Source organism: Malaclemys terrapin, chromosome 2, assembly GCF_027887155.1.
Source record: "Malaclemys terrapin pileata isolate rMalTer1 chromosome 2, rMalTer1.hap1, whole genome shotgun sequence".
NCBI lineage: Eukaryota > Metazoa > Chordata > Testudines > Emydidae > Malaclemys > Malaclemys terrapin.
In genome coordinates, this window is record NC_071506.1 from 132,269,441 (window position 1) to 132,291,090 (window position 21,650).

The following is a 21,650-nucleotide window of genomic DNA, read 5'->3' on the forward strand; positions in this document are numbered from 1 at the left end:
CGGGAAAGGCTGAGATGACAGCGGACGAGGGCTCAGGGACTGAGCGGGAAAGGCTGAGGTGACGCCAGAGGAGGGGCTCAGGGTCTGGGCAGAAAAGGCTGAGGTGACGCCAGAGGAGGGGCTCAGGGTCTGGGTGGGAAAGGCTGAGGTGACACCAGAGGAGAGACTCAGGGTCTGGGCGGGAAAGGCTGAGGTGACGCCAGAGGAGGGGCTCAGGGTCTGGGCGGGAAAGGCTGAGATGACAGCGGAGGAGGAGCTCAGAGTCTGGGAGGGAAAGGCTGAGGTGACCCCAGAGGAGAGGCTCAGGGTCTGGGTGGGAAAGGCTGAGGTAACACTGGAGGGGGCTCAGGGACTGGGTGGGAAAGGCTGAGGTGACGCCAGAGGAGGGGCTCAGGGTCTGGGCGGGAAAGGTTGAGTTGACAGCAGAGGAGGAGCTCAGAGTCTGGGAGGGAAAGGCTGAGGTAACACTGGAGGGGGCTCAGGGACTGGACGGGAAAGGCTGAGGTGACTCCAAAGAAGGGGCTCAGGGTCTGGGAGGAAAAGGCTGAGATGACAGCGAAGGAGGAGCTCAGAGTCTGGGAGGGAAAGGCTGAGGTAACACTGGAGGGGGCTCAGGGTCTGGGCGGGAAAGGCTGAGGTAACACTGGAGGGGGCTCAGGGACTGGGCGGGAAAAGCTGAGGTGACTCCAAAGGAGGGGCTCAGGGTCTGGGAGGAAAAGGCTGAGATGACAGCGGAGGAGGAGCTCAGAGTCTGGGAGGGAAAGGCTGAGGTAACACTGGAGGGGGCTCAGGGACTGGGTGGGAAAGGCTGAGGTGACGCCAGAGGAGGGGCTCAGGGTCTGGGCGGGAAAGGCTGAGTTGACAGCGGAGGAGGAGCTCAGAGTCTGGGAGGGAAAGGCTGAGGTAAAACTGGAGGAGGGCTCAGGGCTAGGGCAGGAAAGGCTGAGGTGACGCCGAAGAAGGGTCATCTAAACACTGTGGATATGCTCATCTTTTTGACAATCTGCACTGATGTTAGGAAACATAAAATGTGTCAGTTCCAATGAGATTCTAAGGATAATTAAATAAAAGAGCCTTATCTAATTAATGGTGCAATAAAAGTTTTTTTCACAGAAATAATAATAAAATGCACAACTGATCTTTGTTGGGAGAACTTGGGACTTGTTCTAATGTCTGTCTTCTACTATATGCATCTATTTCCAGCATTTCCAAACACAGGAAGAACAAAGCATCTGAGAAGTGTCCAGGGAAGAGGAGGAAGGAAAACAAGTCAGTGAAGATGGAGAAGGAAAGGGACTCTGGGCACAATAACCTCCCTGTAATCAAACCTCAGGTCATGAAATGACACTGTTTGGGGATCTTGAGCCTTTTAATACCTTGAGCAGTGTGACCGCCCTGTAATCAGGGTCCAGGTCTGTGCTGTTTTGTCCTTTTGACATTATGCTCCGTTAGCTGACTAGTGTGAGTGCTCTGTAATCAGGATGCAAGTAACCTCCCCCTCGCTTTCGAGGGAATTGAGCTCTTTGGTAACTTGAGCAGTGTGACCACCCTGTAACTAGGGTCCAGGTCTTTGCCCACTTGCTCGTTTGGCATTACGCCTTATTGTGGCCCTGTAGTCAGCATGACAACCCTGTAATCAGGGTGCATGTCACAAGTATCTGTAGAATCGGACATATTGTGCCCTTTGATACTTTGAGGAGCTTGACCTTCCTGTAATTCAGGTTACGGTCTCTGCTATTTGGCTAATCCCAGTGACCACCCTGTAATCAGGGTACAAGTTGCATCTCTCTTTTGAAATCCGGGGGATTAGAACCATTTCAGTAACATGGGCAGCTTGACCTCCCTGTAACTAGGGTTTGGTCTCCGAGGCCCTTTGGTCTCTTGGCCCTGTGCTTTCTTCACAGTGTGAGGTGAGTGACCAACCTGTAATCAGGGAATCTGGTCTTGGCCCTCTGGTCTCTTGGCACTAGGCCAAGTGAGCCAACTGGTCTGAATGAGCACCCTGTAAACAGGGTACAGGTCTCCTCAGACACTATTTATGCTGCCCCCATGAAACTGTGTCCAGAGTCCTGGCCCTTCACACTGCGCTTCCAACTTGCCGGGAATTCTGCAGCCAAGTCTCCTGCTTTCTTCCTCATGTACTGTGCTCTTGGAGACCCAACATCCTGCTCACGTTGCAGGTAAGCTCAGAACGGGAGGGTCCTGTGTCAGTTCGGGACTAAGTCAATCCCGGCAGTATACCTGCTGACATAGATTTTGGAATATTTGTCAATTAATTCCATACTGCCCTTCATCATCCAGTTGCTCTTCATTTTGTATGGAGACTGCCTGGTGTAATAGTTGTCAACGGGAAACCTGGAAATTGTGGCTCTGGAGTCAGATGGGTCTGGTCCTTTTCCCACTCAGTGGGGCTGAGGAGGGGGGGAGAGTCCTTATGGAAGTGTCTGAGGACCACATCTTGGAGCTGAATATGCAGTGTGTCTGCAGACCCAGAAAACCACATCGGATCCGTAGTTTACACTCAGTTTGAATTTGGGACGTGGAGTTGTCATAAGTGCGTCTGATTTACACACTCGTGTGTGTTATCTCTGTTTCAGGCTGCTCCAAGCACAAGTGGACAAGAAGGAAATGTCAGGAATGTCGAGCAAAGACGAGGAAAGAGGACAAGTCACGAAGATGGAGAAGAAGGAAAGGGACTTTGGGCACAGTGACCTCTCTGTAATCAGATCTCTGGTCATGTAATGACACTGTATGGGGATCTCGAGCCTTTTAATACCTTGAGCAGCGTGACCACCCTGTAATTAGGGTCCAGGTCTGTGCTGTTTTGTCCTTTTGACATTATGCTCCGTTAGCTGGCTAGTGAGAGTGACTGCCCTGTAATCAGGGTGCAAGTCATCTCCCCCTGGCTTTCGAGGGAATTGAGCTCTTCGGTAACTTGAGCATGTGACCGCCCCGTAACTAGGGTCCAGGTCTTTGCCCACTTGCTCGTTTTGCATTACGCCTTGTTGTAGTCCTGTTATCAGTGTGGAAGTCATATTCCTATTGCTTCTGGGGGATACCGAGCTCTTTGGAACCCTGAGCAGTGTGACTCACCTCCCTGTAATTTGGAGTCAGGTCTCTGCCCTCTTGCTGTTTTGGCATCATGCCCTGCTGATAATCTAGTCAAAGTGACCACCTGTAATTGGGGTGCATGTCACACCACTCTGTAGTATAGGAAATACTTAACCTTTTGATACCGTGCGGAGCGTGACCTCCCTGTAATTTAGGGATAGGTCTCTACCCTTTTGCTCCCTGGCTTTATGCACCTTTATCTTTCTAATCAGAGTGACCACCCTGTAATTAGGGTGCAGGTCAAATCCCTCTAATTTATCAGGGATTAGGGTTAGTTTAGGGCCTTTAGCAGCATGACCACCCTGTAATCAGGGTTCAGGTCTAAACTTGTCTTCTGTGATTATGCTCCTTAATTCAGCTAATCAGAGTGACCACCTTGTAATCAGGGTGAGAGTCATATTTCCCTCGCTTATGAGAGTTACTGATGTCTTTCTTACTTGAGCCGGGTGACCTCCCTGTAACGAGGGTTGAGGTCTCTGTCCTTTGATCTTCTGGGATTGTGTCTTGTTCTCAGCCTGGTCAGTTTGACTGCCCTGTAATGAGGATGCAGGTCATGTGCCTCTTATTTAGGGAGGACTAGGTTCCCCTTAGTGCTTTGGGCTGAGTGATCACCCTGTAAGAAGGGTTCAGGTCTCCTTCTATTTTCTTTCTTGTTAATTAATTAATTAATTAGCCATTAATCGGCTAGCCCAAGGGACCGCCCTGTAAGAAGGGTTCAGGTCCTTTCCCCTTTGGCTCCTTTGGGTTGTTGGGCTAGTCACTTGGATCCCACCCTGTAATCAGGGTGCAGGTCTTGTCCCTTTTCCCTTTGTTTTTTTGAGGGGAGGAAGATTGGTCGAGTTTAACACTGTGGGTCGAGTGACCCGTTGCGATGAGCTCTCTTTCTGTTCTGGGAAGTCCCCCTTTGTTTTGTACGGATGCGTTTGCGAGAGCACGTGATACAAGTGGGTGTGCAAGATTTTTAATTTTTAGTTATTTATTTTTATTTTTTTACGTTAAATCGCTGCAGCGCTTTTTCTTTACTCTTCTCAGAATTGGAAAAAGAGCTCACAGTGTATTAATGTATTTATCCTCCTCCTCCCCACAAAAGGGAAGAGTAAGGGCTCAGATGTCATCTTTTAGTGCCTTGGACAGTGTGACCTCCCTGTAAACAGGAATCTGGTCTCTCCACTTCTGCTCTGTTTAGGTAGAGCTCCTTTTAGTGGGCTGATGGCAATGACTGGCCTTTAAGGAGGACAATTTAGGTCACATGTCTGTGACTCACAGGTAGTGCAGTATCCCTTAGTACTTGGGCAGCATAACCACCCTGTATCCAGGGTTCAGGTCTCTGCCCTTTATTCTTTTGCCACCATTCTACTTCAGCCAGTTGGTATGAGTCCTGACCCTGTAATTAGGGGAGAGTTTGTGTCCCTCTGGCTTCTGGGGGATATTGAGTTCTGTGGAGCCCTGAGCAGTGTGACCGCCCTGTAACTAGGATCCCGGTCTTTGCCCACTTGCTCATTTAACATTACGCCATGTTCTGGCCCACTAGTCAGCATGACAACCCTGTAATCAGGGTGCATGTCACAAGTATGCATAGAATGGGACATATTGAGCTCTTTGATACTTTGAGGAGCTTGACCTTCCTCTAATTCAGGTTATGGTCTCTGCTATTTGGCTAATCCCAGTGACCACCCTGCAATGAGGGTACAAGTTGCATCTCTCTTTTGAAATCCGGGGGATTAGAACCATTTCAGTAACATGGGCAGCTTGACCTCCCTGTAACTAGGGTTTGGTCTCCGAGGCCCTTTGGTCTCTTGGCCCTGTGCTTTCTTCACAGTGTGAGGTGAGTGACCGCCCTGTAATCAGGGAATCTGGTCTTGGCCCTCTGGTCTCTTGGCACTAGGCCAAGTGAGCCAACTGGTCTGAATGAGCACCCTGTAAACAGGGTACAGGTCTCCTCAGACACTATTTATGCTGCCCCCATGAAACTGTGTCCAGAGTCCTGGCCCTTCACCCTGCACTTCCAACTTGCCGAGAATTCTGCAGCCAAGTCTCCTGCTTTCTTCCTCATGTACTGTGCTCTTGGAGACCCAACATCCTGCTCACGTTGCAGGTAAGCTCAGAACGGGAGGGTCCTGTGTCAGTTCGGGACTAAGACAATCCCGGCAGTATACCTGCTGACATAGATTTTGGAATATTTGTCAATTAATTCCATACTGCCCTTCATCATCCAGGTGCTCTTCATTTTGTATGGAGACTGCCTGGTGTAATAGTTGTCAACGGGAAACTTGGAAATTGTGGCTCTGGAGTCAGATGGGTCTGGTCCTTTTCCCACTCAGTGGGGCTGAGGAGGGGGGGAGAGTCCTTATGGAAGTGTCTGAGGACCACATCTTGGAGCTGAATATGCAGTGTGTCTGCAAACCCAGAAAACCACATCGGATCCGTAGTTTACACTCAGTTTGAATTTGGGACGTGGAGTTGTCATAAGTGCGTCTGATTTACACACTCGTGTGTGTTATCTCTGTTTCAGGCTGCTCCAAGCACAAGTGGACAAGAAGGAAATGTCAGGAATGTCGAGCAAAGACTAGAAAAGAGGACAAGTCACGAAGATGGAGAAGAAGGAAAGGGACTTTGGGCACAGTAACCTCCCTGTAATCAGACCTCAGGTCATGTAATGACACTGTATGGGGATCTCGAGCCTTTTAATACCTTGTGCAGCGTGACCACCCTGTAATCAGGGTTCAGGTCTGTGCTGTTTTGTCCTTTAGACATTATGCTCCTTTAGCTGGCTAGTGAGAGTGACTGCCCTGTAACCAGGGTACAAGTCACCTCCCCCTGGCTTTCGAGTTATTTGAGCTCTTCGGTAACGTGAGCAATGTGACCGCCCTGTAACTAGGGTCCAGGTCTTTGCCCACTTGCTCGTTTAACATTACGCCGTGTTCTGGCCCACTAGTCAGCATGACAACCCTGTAATCAGGGTGCATGTCACAAGTATCCATAGAATGGGACATATTGAGCTCTTTGATACTTTGAGGAGCTTGACCTTCCTGTAATTCAGGTTATGGTCTCTGCTATTTGGCTAATCCCAGTGACCACCCTGTAATCAGGGTACGGGTTGCATCTCTCTCTTGAAATCCGGGGGATTAGAACCATTTCAGTAACATGGGCAGCTTGACCTCCCTGTAACTAGGGTTTGGTCTCCGAGGCCCTTTGGTCTCTTGGCCCTGTGCTTTCTTCACAGTGTGAGGTGAGTGACCGCCCTGTAATCAGGGAATCTGGTCTTGGCCCTCTGGTCTCTTGGCACTAGGCCAAGTGAGCCAACTGGTCTGAATGAGCACCCTGTAAACAGGGTACAGGTCTCCTCAGACACTATTTATGCTGCCCCCATGAAACTGTGTCCAGAGTCCTGGCCCTTCACCCTGCACTTCCAACTTGCTGAGAATTCTTCAGCCAAATCTCCTGCTTTCTTCCTCATGTACTGTGCTCTTGGAGACCCAACATCCTGCTCACGTTGCAGGTAAGCTCAGAACGGGAGGGTCCTGTGTCAGTTCGGGACTAAGTCAATCCCGGCAGTATACCTGCTGACATAGATTTTGGAATATTTGTCAATTAATTCCATACTACCCTTCATCATCCAGTTGCTCTTCATTTTGTATGGAGACTGCCTGGTGTAATAGTTGTCAACGGGAAACCTGGAGATTGTGGCTCTGGAGTCAGATGGGTCTGGTCCTTTTCTCACCCAGTGGGGCGGAGGAGGCGGGGAGAGTCCTTCTGGAAGTGTCTGAGGACCACATCTTGGAGCTGAATATCCAGGCTGTCTACAGACCCAGAAAACCAGACTGGATCCATAGTTTACACTCAGTTTGAATTTTGGACGTGGAGTTGTCATAAGTGCATCTGATTTACACACTCGTGTGTGTTATCTCTGTTTCAGGCTGCTCCAAGCACAAGTGGACAAGAAGGAAATGTCAGGAATGTCAAGCAAAGACTAGAAAAGAGGACAAGTCACGAAGATGGAGAAGAAGGAAAGGGACTTTGGGCACAGTAACCTCCCTGTAATCAGACCTCAGGTCATGTAATGACACTGTATGGGGATCTCGAGCCTTTTAATACCTTGTGCAGCGTGACCACCCTGTAATCAGGGTTCAGGTCTGTGCTGTTTTGTCCTTTTGACATTATGCTCCTTTAGCTGGCTAGTGAGAGTGACTGCCCTGTAACCAGGGTGCAAGTCACCTCCCCCTGGCTTTCGAGTGAATTGAGCTCTTCGGTAACGTGAGCAATGTGACCGCCCTGTAACTAGGGTCCAGGTCTTTGCCCACTTGCTCGTTTGGCATTACGCCGTGCTCTGGCCCACTAGTCAGCATGACAACCCTGTAATCAGGGTGCATGTCACAAGTATCTGTAGAATCGGACATATTGTGCCCTTTGATACTTTGAGGAGCTTGACCTTCCTGTAATTCAGGTTACGGTCTCTGCTATTTGGCTAATCCCAGTGACCACCCTGTAATCAGGGTACAAGTTGCATCTCTCTTTTGAAATCCGGGGGATTAGAACCATTTCAGTAACATGGGCAGCTTGACCTCCCTGTAACTAGGGTTTGGTCTCCGAGGCCCTTTGGTCTCTTGGCCCTGTGCTTTCTTCACAGTGTGAGGTGAGTGACCGCCCTGTAATCAGGGAATCTGGTCTTGGCCCTCTGGTCTCTTGGCACTAGGCCATGTGAGCCAACTGGTCTGAATGAGCACCCTGTAAACAGGGTACAGGTCTCCTCAGACACTATTTATGCTGCCCCCATGAAACTGTGTCCAGAATCCTGGCCCTTCACACTGCGCTTCCAACTTGCCGGGAATTCTGCAGCCAAGTCTCCTGCTTTCTTCCTCATGTACTGTGCTCTTGGAGACCCAACATCCTGCTCACGTTGCAGGTAAGCTCAGAACGGGAGGGTCCTGTGTCAGTTCGGGACTAAGACAATCCCGGCAGTATACCTGCTGACATAGATTTTTGAATATTTGTCAATTAATTCCATACTGCCCTTCATCATCCAGTTGCTCTTCATTTTGTATGGAGACTGCCTGGTGTAATAGTTGTCAACGGGAAACCTGGAGATTGTGGCTCTGGAGTCAGATGGGTCTGGTCCTTTTCTCACCCAGTGGGGCGGAGGAGGCGGGGAGAGTCCTTCTGGAAGTGTCTGAGGACCACATCTTGGAGCTGAATATCCAGGCTGTCTACAGACCCAGAAAACCAGACTGGATCCGTAGTTTACACTCAGTTTGAATTTTGGACGTGGAGTTGTCATAAGTGCGTCTGATTTACACACTCGTGTGTGTTATCTCTGTTTCAGGCTGCTCCAAGCACAAGTGGACAAGAAGGAAATGTCAGGAATGTCGAGCAAAGACTAGAAAAGAGGACAAGTCACGAAGATGGAGAAGAAGGAAAGGGACTTTGGGCACAGTAACCTCCCTGTAATCAGACCTCAGGTCATGTAATGACACTGTATGGGGATCTCGAGCCTTTTAATACCTTGTGCAGCGTGACCACCCTGTAATCAGGGTTCAGGTCTGTGCTGTTTTGTCCTTTAGACATTATGCTCCTTTAGCTGGCTAGTGAGAGTGACTGCCCTGTAACCAGGGTACAAGTCACCTCCCCCTGGCTTTCGAGTTATTTGAGCTCTTCGGTAACGTGAGCAATGTGACCGCCCTGTAACTAGGGTCCAGGTCTTTGCCCACTTGCTCGTTTAACATTACGCCGTGTTCTGGCCCACTAGTCAGCATGACAACCCTGTAATCAGGGTGCATGTCACAAGTATCCATAGAATGGGACATATTGAGCTCTTTGATACTTTGAGGAGCTTGACCTTCCTGTAATTCAGGTTATGGTCTCTGCTATTTGGCTAATCCCAGTGACCACCCTGTAATCAGGGTACGGGTTGCATCTCTCTCTTGAAATCCGGGGGATTAGAACCATTTCAGTAACATGGGCAGCTTGACCTCCCTGTAACTAGGGTTTGGTCTCCGAGGCCCTTTGGTCTCTTGGCCCTGTGCTTTCTTCACAGTGTGAGGTGAGTGACCGCCCTGTAATCAGGGAATCTGGTCTTGGCCCTCTGGTCTCTTGGCACTAGGCCAAGTGAGCCAACTGGTCTGAATGAGCACCCTGTAAACAGGGTACAGGTCTCCTCAGACACTATTTATGCTGCCCCCATGAAACTGTGTCCAGAGTCCTGGCCCTTCACCCTGCACTTCCAACTTGCTGAGAATTCTTCAGCCAAATCTCCTGCTTTCTTCCTCATGTACTGTGCTCTTGGAGACCCAACATCCTGCTCACGTTGCAGGTAAGCTCAGAACGGGAGGGTCCTGTGTCAGTTCGGGACTAAGTCAATCCCGGCAGTATACCTGCTGACATAGATTTTGGAATATTTGTCAATTAATTCCATACTACCCTTCATCATCCAGTTGCTCTTCATTTTGTATGGAGACTGCCTGGTGTAATAGTTGTCAACGGGAAACCTGGAGATTGTGGCTCTGGAGTCAGATGGGTCTGGTCCTTTTCTCACCCAGTGGGGCGGAGGAGGCGGGGAGAGTCCTTCTGGAAGTGTCTGAGGACCACATCTTGGAGCTGAATATCCAGGCTGTCTACAGACCCAGAAAACCAGACTGGATCCATAGTTTACACTCAGTTTGAATTTTGGACGTGGAGTTGTCATAAGTGCATCTGATTTACACACTCGTGTGTGTTATCTCTGTTTCAGGCTGCTCCAAGCACAAGTGGACAAGAAGGAAATGTCAGGAATGTCAAGCAAAGACTAGAAAAGAGGACAAGTCACGAAGATGGAGAAGAAGGAAAGGGACTTTGGGCACAGTAACCTCCCTGTAATCAGACCTCAGGTCATGTAATGACACTGTATGGGGATCTCGAGCCTTTTAATACCTTGTGCAGCGTGACCACCCTGTAATCAGGGTTCAGGTCTGTGCTGTTTTGTCCTTTTGACATTATGCTCCTTTAGCTGGCTAGTGAGAGTGACTGCCCTGTAACCAGGGTGCAAGTCACCTCCCCCTGGCTTTCGAGTGAATTGAGCTCTTCGGTAACGTGAGCAATGTGACCGCCCTGTAACTAGGGTCCAGGTCTTTGCCCACTTGCTCGTTTGGCATTACGCCGTGCTCTGGCCCACTAGTCAGCATGACAACCCTGTAATCAGGGTGCATGTCACAAGTATCTGTAGAATCGGACATATTGTGCCCTTTGATACTTTGAGGAGCTTGACCTTCCTGTAATTCAGGTTACGGTCTCTGCTATTTGGCTAATCCCAGTGACCACCCTGTAATCAGGGTACAAGTTGCATCTCTCTTTTGAAATCCGGGGGATTAGAACCATTTCAGTAACATGGGCAGCTTGACCTCCCTGTAACTAGGGTTTGGTCTCCGAGGCCCTTTGGTCTCTTGGCCCTGTGCTTTCTTCACAGTGTGAGGTGAGTGACCGCCCTGTAATCAGGGAATCTGGTCTTGGCCCTCTGGTCTCTTGGCACTAGGCCATGTGAGCCAACTGGTCTGAATGAGCACCCTGTAAACAGGGTACAGGTCTCCTCAGACACTATTTATGCTGCCCCCATGAAACTGTGTCCAGAATCCTGGCCCTTCACACTGCGCTTCCAACTTGCCGGGAATTCTGCAGCCAAGTCTCCTGCTTTCTTCCTCATGTACTGTGCTCTTGGAGACCCAACATCCTGCTCACGTTGCAGGTAAGCTCAGAACGGGAGGGTCCTGTGTCAGTTCGGGACTAAGACAATCCCGGCAGTATACCTGCTGACATAGATTTTGGAATATTTGTCAATTAATTCCATACTGCCCTTCATCATCCAGTTGCTCTTCATTTTGTATGGAGACTGCCTGGTGTAATAGTTGTCAACGGGAAACCTGGAGATTGTGGCTCTGGAGTCAGATGGGTCTGGTCCTTTTCTCACCCAGTGGGGCGGAGGAGGCGGGGAGAGTCCTTCTGGAAGTGTCTGAGGACCACATCTTGGAGCTGAATATCCAGGCTGTCTACAGACCCAGAAAACCAGACTGGATCCGTAGTTTACACTCAGTTTGAATTTTGGACGTGGAGTTGTCATAAGTGCGTCTGATTTACACACTCGTGTGTGTTATCTCTGTTTCAGGCTGCTCCAAGCACAAGTGGACAAGAAGGAAATGTCAGGAATGTCAAGCAAAGACTAGAAAAGAGGACAAGTCACGAAGATGGAGAAGAAGGAAAGGGACTTTGGGCACAGTAACCTCCCTGTAATCAGATCTCAGGTCATGTAATGACACTGTATGGGGATCTCGAGCCTTTTAATACCTTGTGCAGCGTGACCACCCTGTAATCAGGGTTCAGGTCTGTGCTGTTTTGTCCTTTTGACATTATGCTCCTTTAGCTGGCTAGTGAGAGTGACTGCCCTGTAACCAGGGTGCAAGTCACCTCCCCCTGGCTTTCGAGTGAATTGAGCTCTTCGGTAACGTGAGCAATGTGACCGCCCTGTAACTAGGGTCCAGGTCTTTGCCCACTTGCTCGTTTGGCATTACGCCGTGCTCTGGCCCACTAGTCAGCATGACAACCCTGTAATCAGGGTGCATGTCACAAGTATCTGTAGAATCGGACATATTGTGCCCTTTGATACTTTGAGGAGCTTGACCTTCCTGTAATTCAGGTTACGGTCTCTGCTATTTGGCTAATCCCAGTGACCACCCTGTAATCAGGGTACAAGTTGCATCTCTCTTTTGAAATCCGGGGGATTAGAACCATTTCAGTAACATGGGCAGCTTGACCTCCCTGTAACTAGGGTTTGGTCTCCGAGGCCCTTTGGTCTCTTGGCCCTGTGCTTTCTTCACAGTGTGAGGTGAGTGACCGCCCTGTAATCAGGGAATCTGGTCTTGGCCCTCTGGTCTCTTGGCACTAGGCCATGTGAGCCAACTGGTCTGAATGAGCACCCTGTAAACAGGGTACAGGTCTCCTCAGACACTATTTATGCTGCCCCCATGAAACTGTGTCCAGAATCCTGGCCCTTCACACTGCGCTTTCAACTTGCCGGGAATTCTGCAGCCAAGTCTCCTGCTTTCTTCCTCATGTACTGTGCTCTTGGAGACCCAACATCCTGCTCACGTTGCAGGTAAGCTCAGAACGGGAGGGTCCTGTGTCAGTTCGGGACTAAGACAATCCCGGCAGTATACCTGCTGACATAGATTTTGGAATATTTGTCAATTAATTCCATACTGCCCTTCATCATCCAGTTGCTCTTCATTTTGTATGGAGACTGCCTGGTGTAATAGTTGTCAACGGGAAACCTGGAGATTGTGGCTCTGGAGTCAGATGGGTCTGGTCCTTTTCTCACCCAGTGGGGCGGAGGAGGCGGGGAGAGTCCTTCTGGAAGTGTCTGAGGACCACATCTTGGAGCTGAATATCCAGGCTGTCTACAGACCCAGAAAACCAGACTGGATCCGTAGTTTACACTCAGTTTGAATTTTGGACGTGGAGTTGTCATAAGTGCGTCTGATTTACACACTCGTGTGTGTTATCTCTGTTTCAGGCTGCTCCAAGCACAAGTGGACAAGAAGGAAATGTCAGGAATGTCAAGCAAAGACTAGAAAAGAGGACAAGTCACGAAGATGGAGAAGAAGGAAAGGGACTTTGGGCACAGTAACCTCCCTGTAATCAGATCTCAGGTCATGTAATGACACTGTATGGGGATCTCGAGCCTTTTAATACCTTGTGCAGCGTGACCACCCTGTAATCAGGGTTCAGGTCTGTGCTGTTTTGTCCTTTTGACATTATGCTCCTTTAGCTGGCTAGTGAGAGTGACTGCCCTGTAACCAGGGTGCAAGTCACCTCCCCCTGGCTTTCGAGTGAATTGAGCTCTTCGGTAACGTGAGCAATGTGACCGCCCTGTAACTAGGGTCCAGGTCTTTGCCCACTTGCTCGTTTGGCATTACGCCGTGCTCTGGCCCACTAGTCAGCATGACAACCCTGTAATCAGGGTGCATGTCACAAGTATCTGTAGAATCGGACATATTGTGCCCTTTGATACTTTGAGGAGCTTGACCTTCCTGTAATTCAGGTTACGGTCTCTGCTATTTGGCTAATCCCAGTGACCACCCTGTAATCAGGGTACAAGTTGCATCTCTCTTTTGAAATCCGGGGGATTAGAACCATTTCAGTAACATGGGCAGCTTGACCTCCCTGTACCTTGGGTTTGTTCTCCGAAGCCCTTTGGTCTCTTGGCCCTGTGCTTTCTTCACAGTGTGAGGTGAGTGACCAACCTGTAATCAGGGAATCTGGTCTTGGCCCTCTGGTCTCTTGGCACTAGGCCAAGTGAGCCAACTGGTCTGAATGAGCACCCTGTAAACAGGGTACAGGTCTCCTCAGACACTATTTATGCTGCCCCCATGAAACTGTGTCCAGAGTCCTGGCCCTTCACACTGCGCTTCCAACTTGCCGGGAATTCTGCAGCCAAGTCTCCAGCTTTCTTCCTCATGTACTGTGCTCTTGGAGACCCAACATCCTGCTCACGTTGCAGGTAAGCTCAGAACGGGAGGGTCCTGTGTCAGTTCGGGACTAAGTCAATCCCGGCAGTATACCTGCTGACATAGATTTTGGAATATTTGTCAATTAATTCCATACTGCCCTTCATCATCCTGTTGCTCTTCATTTTGTATGGAGACTGCCTGGTGTAATAGTTGTCAACGGGAAACCTGGAAATTGTGGCTCTGGAGTCAGATGGGTCTGGTCCTTTTCCCACTCAGTGGGGCTGAGGAGGGGGGGAGAGTCCTTATGGAAGTGTCTGAGGACCACATCTTGGAGCTGAATATGCAGTGTGTCTGCAGACCCAGAAAACCACATCGGATCCGTAGTTTACACTCAGTTTGAATTTGGGACGTGGAGTTGTCATAAGTGCGTCTGATTTACACACTCGTGTGTGTTATCTCTGTTTCAGGCTGCTCCAAGCACAAGTGGACAAGAAGGAAATGTCAGGAATGTCGAGCAAAGACGAGGAAAGAGGACAAGTCACGAAGATGGAGAAGAAGGAAAGGGACTTTGGGCACAGTGATCTCTCTGTAATCAGATCTCTGGTCATGTAATGACACTGTATGGGGATCTCGAGCCTTTTAATACCTTGAGCAGCGTGACCACCCTGTAATTAGGGTCCAGGTCTGTGCTGTTTTGTCCTTTTGACATTATGCTCCGTTAGCTGGCTAGTGAGAGTGACTGCCCTGTAATCAGGGTGCAAGTCATCTCCCCCGGCTTTCGAGGGAATTGAGCTCTTCGGTAACTTGAGCATGTGACCGCCCCGTAACTAGGGTCCAGGTCTTTGCCCACTTGCTCGTTTTGCATTACGCCTTGTTGTAGTCCTGTTATCAGTGTGGAAGTCATATTCCTATTGCTTCTGGGGGATACCGAGCTCTTTGGAACCCTGAGCAGTGTGACTCACCTCCCTGTAATTTGGAGTCAGGTCTCTGCCCTCTTGCTGTTTTGGCATCATGCCCTGCTGATAATCTAGTCAAAGTGACCACCTGTAATTGGGTTGCATGTCACACCACTCTGTAGTATAGGAAATACTTAACCTTTTGATACCGTGCGGAGCGTGACCTCCCTGTAATTTAGGGACAGGTCTCTACCCTTTTGCTCCCTGGCTTTATGCACCTTTATCTTTCTAATCAGAGTGACCACCCTGTAATTAGGGTGCAGGTCAAATCCCTCTAATTTATCAGGGATTAGGGTTAGTTTAGGGCCTTTAGCAGCATGACCACCCTGTAATCAGGGTTCAGGTCTAAACTTGTCTTCTGTGATTATGCTCCTTAATTCAGCTAATCAGAGTGACCACCTTGTAATCAGGGTGAGAGTCATATTTCCCTCGCTTATGAGAGTTACTGATGTCTTTCTTACTTGAGCCGTGTGACCTCCCTGTAACGAGGGTTGAGGTCTCTGTCCTTTGATCTTCTGGGATTGTGTCTTGTTCTCAGCCTGGTCAGTTTGACTGCCCTGTAATGAGGATGCAGGTCATGTGCCTCTTATTTAGGGAGGACTAGGTTCCCCTTAGTGCTTTGGGCTGAGTGATCACCCTGTAAGTAGGGTTCTGGTCTCCTTCTATTTTCTTTCTTGTTAATTAATTAATTAATTAGCCATTAATCGGCTAGCCCAAGGGACCGCCCTGTAAGAAGGGTTCAGGTCCTTTCCCCTTTGGCTCCTTTGGGTTGTTGGGCTAGTCACTTGGATCCCACCCTGTAATCAGGGTGCAGGTCTTGTCCCTTTTCCCTTTGTTTTTTTGAGGGGAGGAAGATTGGTCGAGTTTAACACTGTGGGTCGAGTGACCCGTTGCGATGAGCTCTCTTTCTGTTCTGGGAAGTCCCCCTTTGTTTTGTACGGATGCGTTTGCGAGAGCACGTGATACAAGTGGGTGTGCAAGATTTTTAATTTTTAGTTATTTATTTTTATTTTTTTACGTTAAATCGCTGCAGCGCTTTTTCTTTACTCTTCTCAGAATTGGAAAAAGAGCTCACAGTGTATTAATGTATTTATCCTCCTCCTCCCCACAAAAGGGAAGAGTAAGGGCTCAGATGTCATCTTTTAGTGCCTTGGACAGTGTGACCTCCCTGTAAACAGGAATCTGGTCTCTCCACTTCTGCTCTGTTTAGGTAGAGCTCCTTTTAGTGGGCTGATGGCAATGACTGGCCTTTAAGGAGGACAATTTAGGTCACATGTCTGTGACTCACAGGTAGTGCAGTATCCCTTAGTACTTGGGCAGCATAACCACCCTGTATCCAGGGTTCAGGTCTCTGCCCTTTATTCTTTTGCCACCATTCTACTTCAGCCAGTTGGTATGAGTCCTGACCCTGTAATTAGGGGAGAGTTTGTGTCCCTCTGGCTTCTGGGGGATATTGAGTTCTGTGGAGCCCTGAGCAGTGTGACCGCCCTGTAACTAGGACCCGGTCCCGGTCTGTAATCAGGGTCCAGGTTTGTCCTTTTGACATTATGCTCCGTTGGCTGGCTATTGAGAATGACTGCCCTGTAATCAGGATGCAAGTCACCTCCCCCTCTCTTTCGAGGGACATTGAGCTCTTTGGTAACTTGAGCAATGTGACCGCCCTGTTACTATGGTCTGGGTCTTTGCCCACTTGCTCGTTTGGTATTACGCCGTGCTCCCGCCCAGTAGTCAGCATGACAACCCTGTAATCAGGGTGCATGTCACAAGTATCTGTAGAATCGGACATATTGTGCCCTTTGGTACTTTGAGGAGCTTTATCATCCTGTAATTCAGTTTATGGTCTCTGTTATTTGGCTAATCCCAGTGACCACCCTGTAATCAGGGTACAGGTTGCATCTCTCTTTTGAAATCTGGTAGATTAGAACCATGGGCAGCTTGACCTCCCTGTAACTAGGGTTTGGTCTCCGAGGCCCTTTGGGTCTCTTGGCATTGTGCTTTCTTCACAGCCTGAGGCGAGTGACTGCCCTGTAATCGGGGATCTGGTCTTTGCCTCGAGTCTCTTGGCACTAGGCCAAGTACAGCCAGCTGGTCTGCATGAGCACCCTGTAAACAGGGTACAGGTCTCATCAGACACTATATATGGTTACCCCCATGAAACTGTGTCCAGAGTCCTGGCCCTTCGCACTGCGCTTCCAACTTGCCTGGAATTCTGCATCCAAGTTTTTTGCTTTTTGCCCTGCTTATCTTGCTCTTGGTCACCTGTCATCCTGCTGCTGTTACTGGTAAGCTATGAAAGAGAGGGTTCCATGGAACCTTTGTAATAAATCTTTTTTTGTACAGTTTTCCTTTTCCAGTTAATTTTGGTATCAATGTTTGTTAACCCTATGTTGCTCTCAATCATCTAATTCCTGACGATTTTGTATGAAGAGTTTTGAACTGCTTGGTGCAGTAGTTGTCAACAAGTAATTTGGAGAGTTTGGCTTTTAGATAGGATTTATTTTGTAACATTCCTGTTCCTTTTTGCTTTCTGTGTATTCTGGTAATTTAGGGAGTCAGCTAGATTTACTTTTCTTAAAATACATATTTAGTCACTTTTAGTTATTCCCCTTTTACATTTGAGGCTTGTTCTCTGCAAATATACATTTTCATTTGTTATTCTGTACATCTGTCCACTTTATTGGTGCATTGCAGAGTTTGAAATGAATACCAGCAATTTGAAAATCAATCTTTTATTTCAATAACTGAATCAGTACTTTATCTTTTTGAATTTTATTTTGTACTGTCTTTAAACATTTAACATGTTTCGGTTATTTTTATCTAGAATTTCAAATGGCATTGCAAGTCTGCTATAACTGTCTTGCACACTCTTTACATCCTCTTAAGAGAATTGGACAAAACAGAAGCAGCCAACTTAAAAACAAGAAAAGAGATGCTAACCACCTGTGAAGAAGAAGAAAGGAAACAAATTCTGAGAGCAAAGTACAGTTGTGTGATCTATTTCAAAGGTAAATCATACTATAAATTCTCATAATGAATATAAATTCATCTAATATAGTTCATTAATAATTTCCTTAAGCAATATTAAATATTTATTGTGTAATGTAATTAACATAGCTTTAAAATAATATTTTTGTTTGCTCTTCTGGTTTATACCATGTCCATAGTATATAAATGCATTGGAAGGATAAAGTGAACAACGTGATTAGTATCTGTTACCTTTTGAATGCTGATTAATGTTAATAGGCAGTATATAACAAACTCTGAAGCACAATAACTTGTGGCACCACAAAACTGAAGAATAGAAAACAGTTTCCTTCTACAATCTTTCAATTCAGTAACTACCTCTGCCACATGAGAACTGATATGTTATCTTATTTTATAATGATGTATGCCCTCTCAAATTGTCTTTTCTAATGAGTCCATAAAGCATGCTTTGTGCATCATACTTTCACATTCTGGTAGAAAAGCAGGATGTATCTTTTTTATTTAATTCAAGAAACTTAATCTTTACTCTGCTTTCATGACATTGCTTGATGATTTGGGCTTCTGTTTAGCAAGTAGTCAGACTTACTTTCATAAAGTCTGTGTTGGCTACAGAAGAAAAGTTATTTGAAAATGATAGAAGAAAACTGAGATGTTGGGTGTGGGTGGCCACCCTGAAGAGTATTTCTCCCAGTTGATAAGAAAGCCCATTTTTATACCAAAATAGTACCATAGCTATGATGCCATATGGAATTTAACTAAATTTCTACCTATCACCAATTAGAAATTGTCAATAGAACTGGTTATTTGCATCTAAATGTTGATTTCATATACCTATGTAACCAAGTATTTAAAATGTGTTTTACCAGGTGACTACCTGATTTCATATAAAATAGTTATACACATCTTAGAAGATGTGCTCCTTTGACTTAAGTGTGTGACTTTTATATAGTTGGGCGACTAATGCTTTATGTACTTTTTGTTTTTACTAACAGGTTTGTCACTAGGCACCAAGGAATAATTGTGAATCTGTAATGCAGAGACCTTAATCACACAAGCACTATAGGATCATAGCTCACTATTATTAAAAATAAATAATAATTTCCTATTGGAAATACAAAGATGTAACTGAAGGGAAGGCATGTGTTTGTATTCTCCACTCATCCTCAATTCCTCTCTCCCCCCGCCCCCCAAATTCAAAAATAGTTATGGTGGAAAGATTAACATTTACTCCAGGTAACACCTACCTTAATATTTTAAAGCTCTGTATCTCTCATACATTGCTAAAAAACAAGCAAACAAAATTAAATGTTCTGGAAACTGGCAGTTACTCCCCCAACTTCACAACTTTCAAACATCTACTCTACTTCAACGGTCACACCAACCAAACTGTACCACACATTCAATTTTAACTTTGCACCTATTGTGTCAGAACAGTTAGAGTATTTTTTGGTAGTTGTGTATATTGATGTACGTGGTAATAGTGGTGTTTTAATAGGTTTTTATGCTTAGTGAATTAAGAGGATGTTGGAGGATGATGATGTGGATGTTTTATGTAGGTATTTTTCTGTTGTTAGTATTTGTGTAGAGGTGAAGTATTTTGTGGTGATGACTGTTTTTCAGGTATTGGTTTAGTGTGAATTGTTGAAAAATTTAGATGATTTTTGCATATGTACATTATTAGATGGACTTAGAGGGCAACGTTGAGGTTGCCTGTTTGGTGCAATTTTATTGGTGTGAAAGTTAATAAATAAATAAATAAATAAATAAAAAGTTAATTTAGAGTACGTGTTTGAAAGCCCTGAGGTTTGAATTTTAAGCTCAACAGGGATCCAGGACCCACCTCAGTTCTTACTGTCATTCCTAATTCCAAAATCTGGGATGAAGATGACCCGGCAGAATAAAGATATCTCCAGAGACTTTCAGGAGTTTAGCATTTCTGCAGCTTTACGGGATTCCTTAAATCTTATTGAGTTTTACAAAGTGTAATAATTGTGGGAAACTTCTGCTTCTGCCAGTTAAGGGTTGAACAATGACCTATATTAAGAGATTTATACTGACAGTTAATTCTGTTCTGTACTAAGATGATTTTGCTAATATCTCCACTTTATGATGTGTGAAATGAATTAACTAGGTTTGATTATACCTACTTGACAAAAGTTGGAATACTTCATGTTTAATTCATAGATTTAACTTTGACTGTCATACCACATTACTTTGCTTTCTGTAACTCTGTATTTATTAATATTTATGTAATTCAATTAATAAAATGTATACATTCAGGTATAGTCTCAGTTCTGTCTTTGGCTAAATAAAAAGGAATCTGGTAAACTTGTGAAGAATTTTGGTATCATTAATTTTAATTTAATTATCATCTTTTTACCCTTTTTTGTGTGGTCATTGGAAGTAACTATCCTGTAATGTTGCAAGTTTCATTTTTCTCTTACATCACACATTTTTTGGCAGATAGCAGTGTGGTCCTCTGGCAAGATCCTCAGCACTGTCTGCAACATTCCAGTTCAGAATTTTTTTAAGTTGATTAATATAATATTTTTATATTTAATTCAATCTCATGTTTGTCAGACATTAACTTTTACAGTGTACTAAATTTTTAATAAGCTGCTACATGTGAGGAAGTGTGGTCTAGTGGTTTAAAGTACTGGTTTGGGATTCAGGAGACCTGGTTTCTATTCCTGGCTGTGCTACTGGTCCACTGTCTGTCCTTGGGCAAGTCACTACACCTACCTGTGCCAGTTTACCCATCTGTTTAAAAAAAAGTGGGGGGAGATGGTGGTGAGATGATTGTACTCACCTCATTTGTGAAGTGTTTTGAGAGCTGAAAAAAGCACTAAACAGAATTTTTACTAAAAATGAGACTCCACATGGGTGGGAGAGAACTAGAGATTATCTTTGGTAAGGGTGCATAAAGATATAATTCACTAAATAAGTATTAATTATGCTAATGTTGTAAAGAAAACTATCTTGGTGAATAATGAATGGAAACACTCTCTCATGCTTGGTATTTGTTAATTCATTTCTAGTGTACCAGATGCTTTTTGTTCCACTGAAATATGTATGGGGATGCACTTTTGATTTATTAATCTTGCTCTATGATTTATTATTCAAAAATGGGCAACTTGAAAAGCAAGTACTCAATATTAGGTGATTGTTCACCCATTGTACAAAAAGTCTAAGGCATGGATAGTCAACAGATAGACCACTGCCAAATCTGGATTGCCAGCTGCTTTTGAATGTACCCTAAAATATTTTTATTTACTTATTATTTATTTTCTCTGGAGTCTGGACCTTGACTATACCTTGACCAAGAAATTTGGACCATGATAAAAAAAAATTGACTACCCCGGTCCAAAGAACGGCAAAGGCTAAAGGAAGCTGTGTTAGTCTGTATTTGCAAAAACAACAGGAGTACTTGTGGCACCTTAGAGAGTAACAAATTTGTTAGTCTCTAAGGTGCCACAAGTACTCCTGTTCTTTTTGAAGGAAGCTGAAACTATATAGATGGGATTAAGGAAGAATGTTTTAGTATTCCAACAGTAATTGCTAGAAGTTGGAGATGAATAGGGTTACCATCTGTCCGTATTTCCCCGGACATGTCCGGCTTTTGCATCTCTAAATAGCTGTCCGGGAGGAATTGGTAACAAGGTTAAAATGTCCAGGGTTTTTTTCTCCCTCCCTCTCTCCCTTCCATGCATAGTGCGGCTGCTGATCGGGCAGCTGGGCCGACTGACCCACTCCCATTGGCCTCCAGCAGCCAGAGCCCTCCCCTGCTCCCCCCTCCCTCTGTCTGCAGTCCTGTGTATCACACAAACCGACCCACCGGGCAGCGTGTTTTGCAAACACATGGAGCCAGAATGGTAAGGGTAGTCCGGGGGGGGGCAGTCAGGGAGCGGGAGAGTGTTGGATGGGTCCCCGGCCTCCACCTGCTACACCCCCCCCTCGGCACGTTCCCCCCCCGTGCAGGGCCGGCTTTAGGAAGGGCGGGGCCCAATTCGAACATTTTTGGTGGGGCCCCGGCAGGGATGACTAACAAAAAAAATAATGTAAAAAAAAGCCTTTCATTTCTTCCATGTATTATTTACTTTCCATAACTATATAAATAATAAAATTATAT

At 46.2% G+C, this 21,650-nt stretch overlaps 1 long non-coding RNA gene across 2 annotated transcripts; it reads left to right on the top strand.

The window, feature by feature from the left end:
• Window positions 1-1,597: 1,597 nt before the first annotated feature.
• Window positions 1,598-19,800, top strand: LOC128832149 (uncharacterized). Of its 2 annotated transcripts, none has more exons than XR_008443912.1 (11): window positions 1,598-2,180; window positions 2,598-5,206; window positions 5,624-6,610; window positions 7,028-8,014; window positions 8,432-9,418; window positions 9,836-10,822; window positions 11,240-12,226; window positions 12,644-13,630; window positions 14,048-16,818; window positions 17,358-17,541; window positions 18,514-19,800. It is a non-coding gene; the product is annotated as an uncharacterized LOC128832149 (long non-coding RNA). The 2 variants fall into 2 exon arrangements; XR_008443913.1 differs by having other exon boundaries at window positions 17,420-17,541.
• Window positions 19,801-21,650: the final 1,850 nt, after the last annotated feature.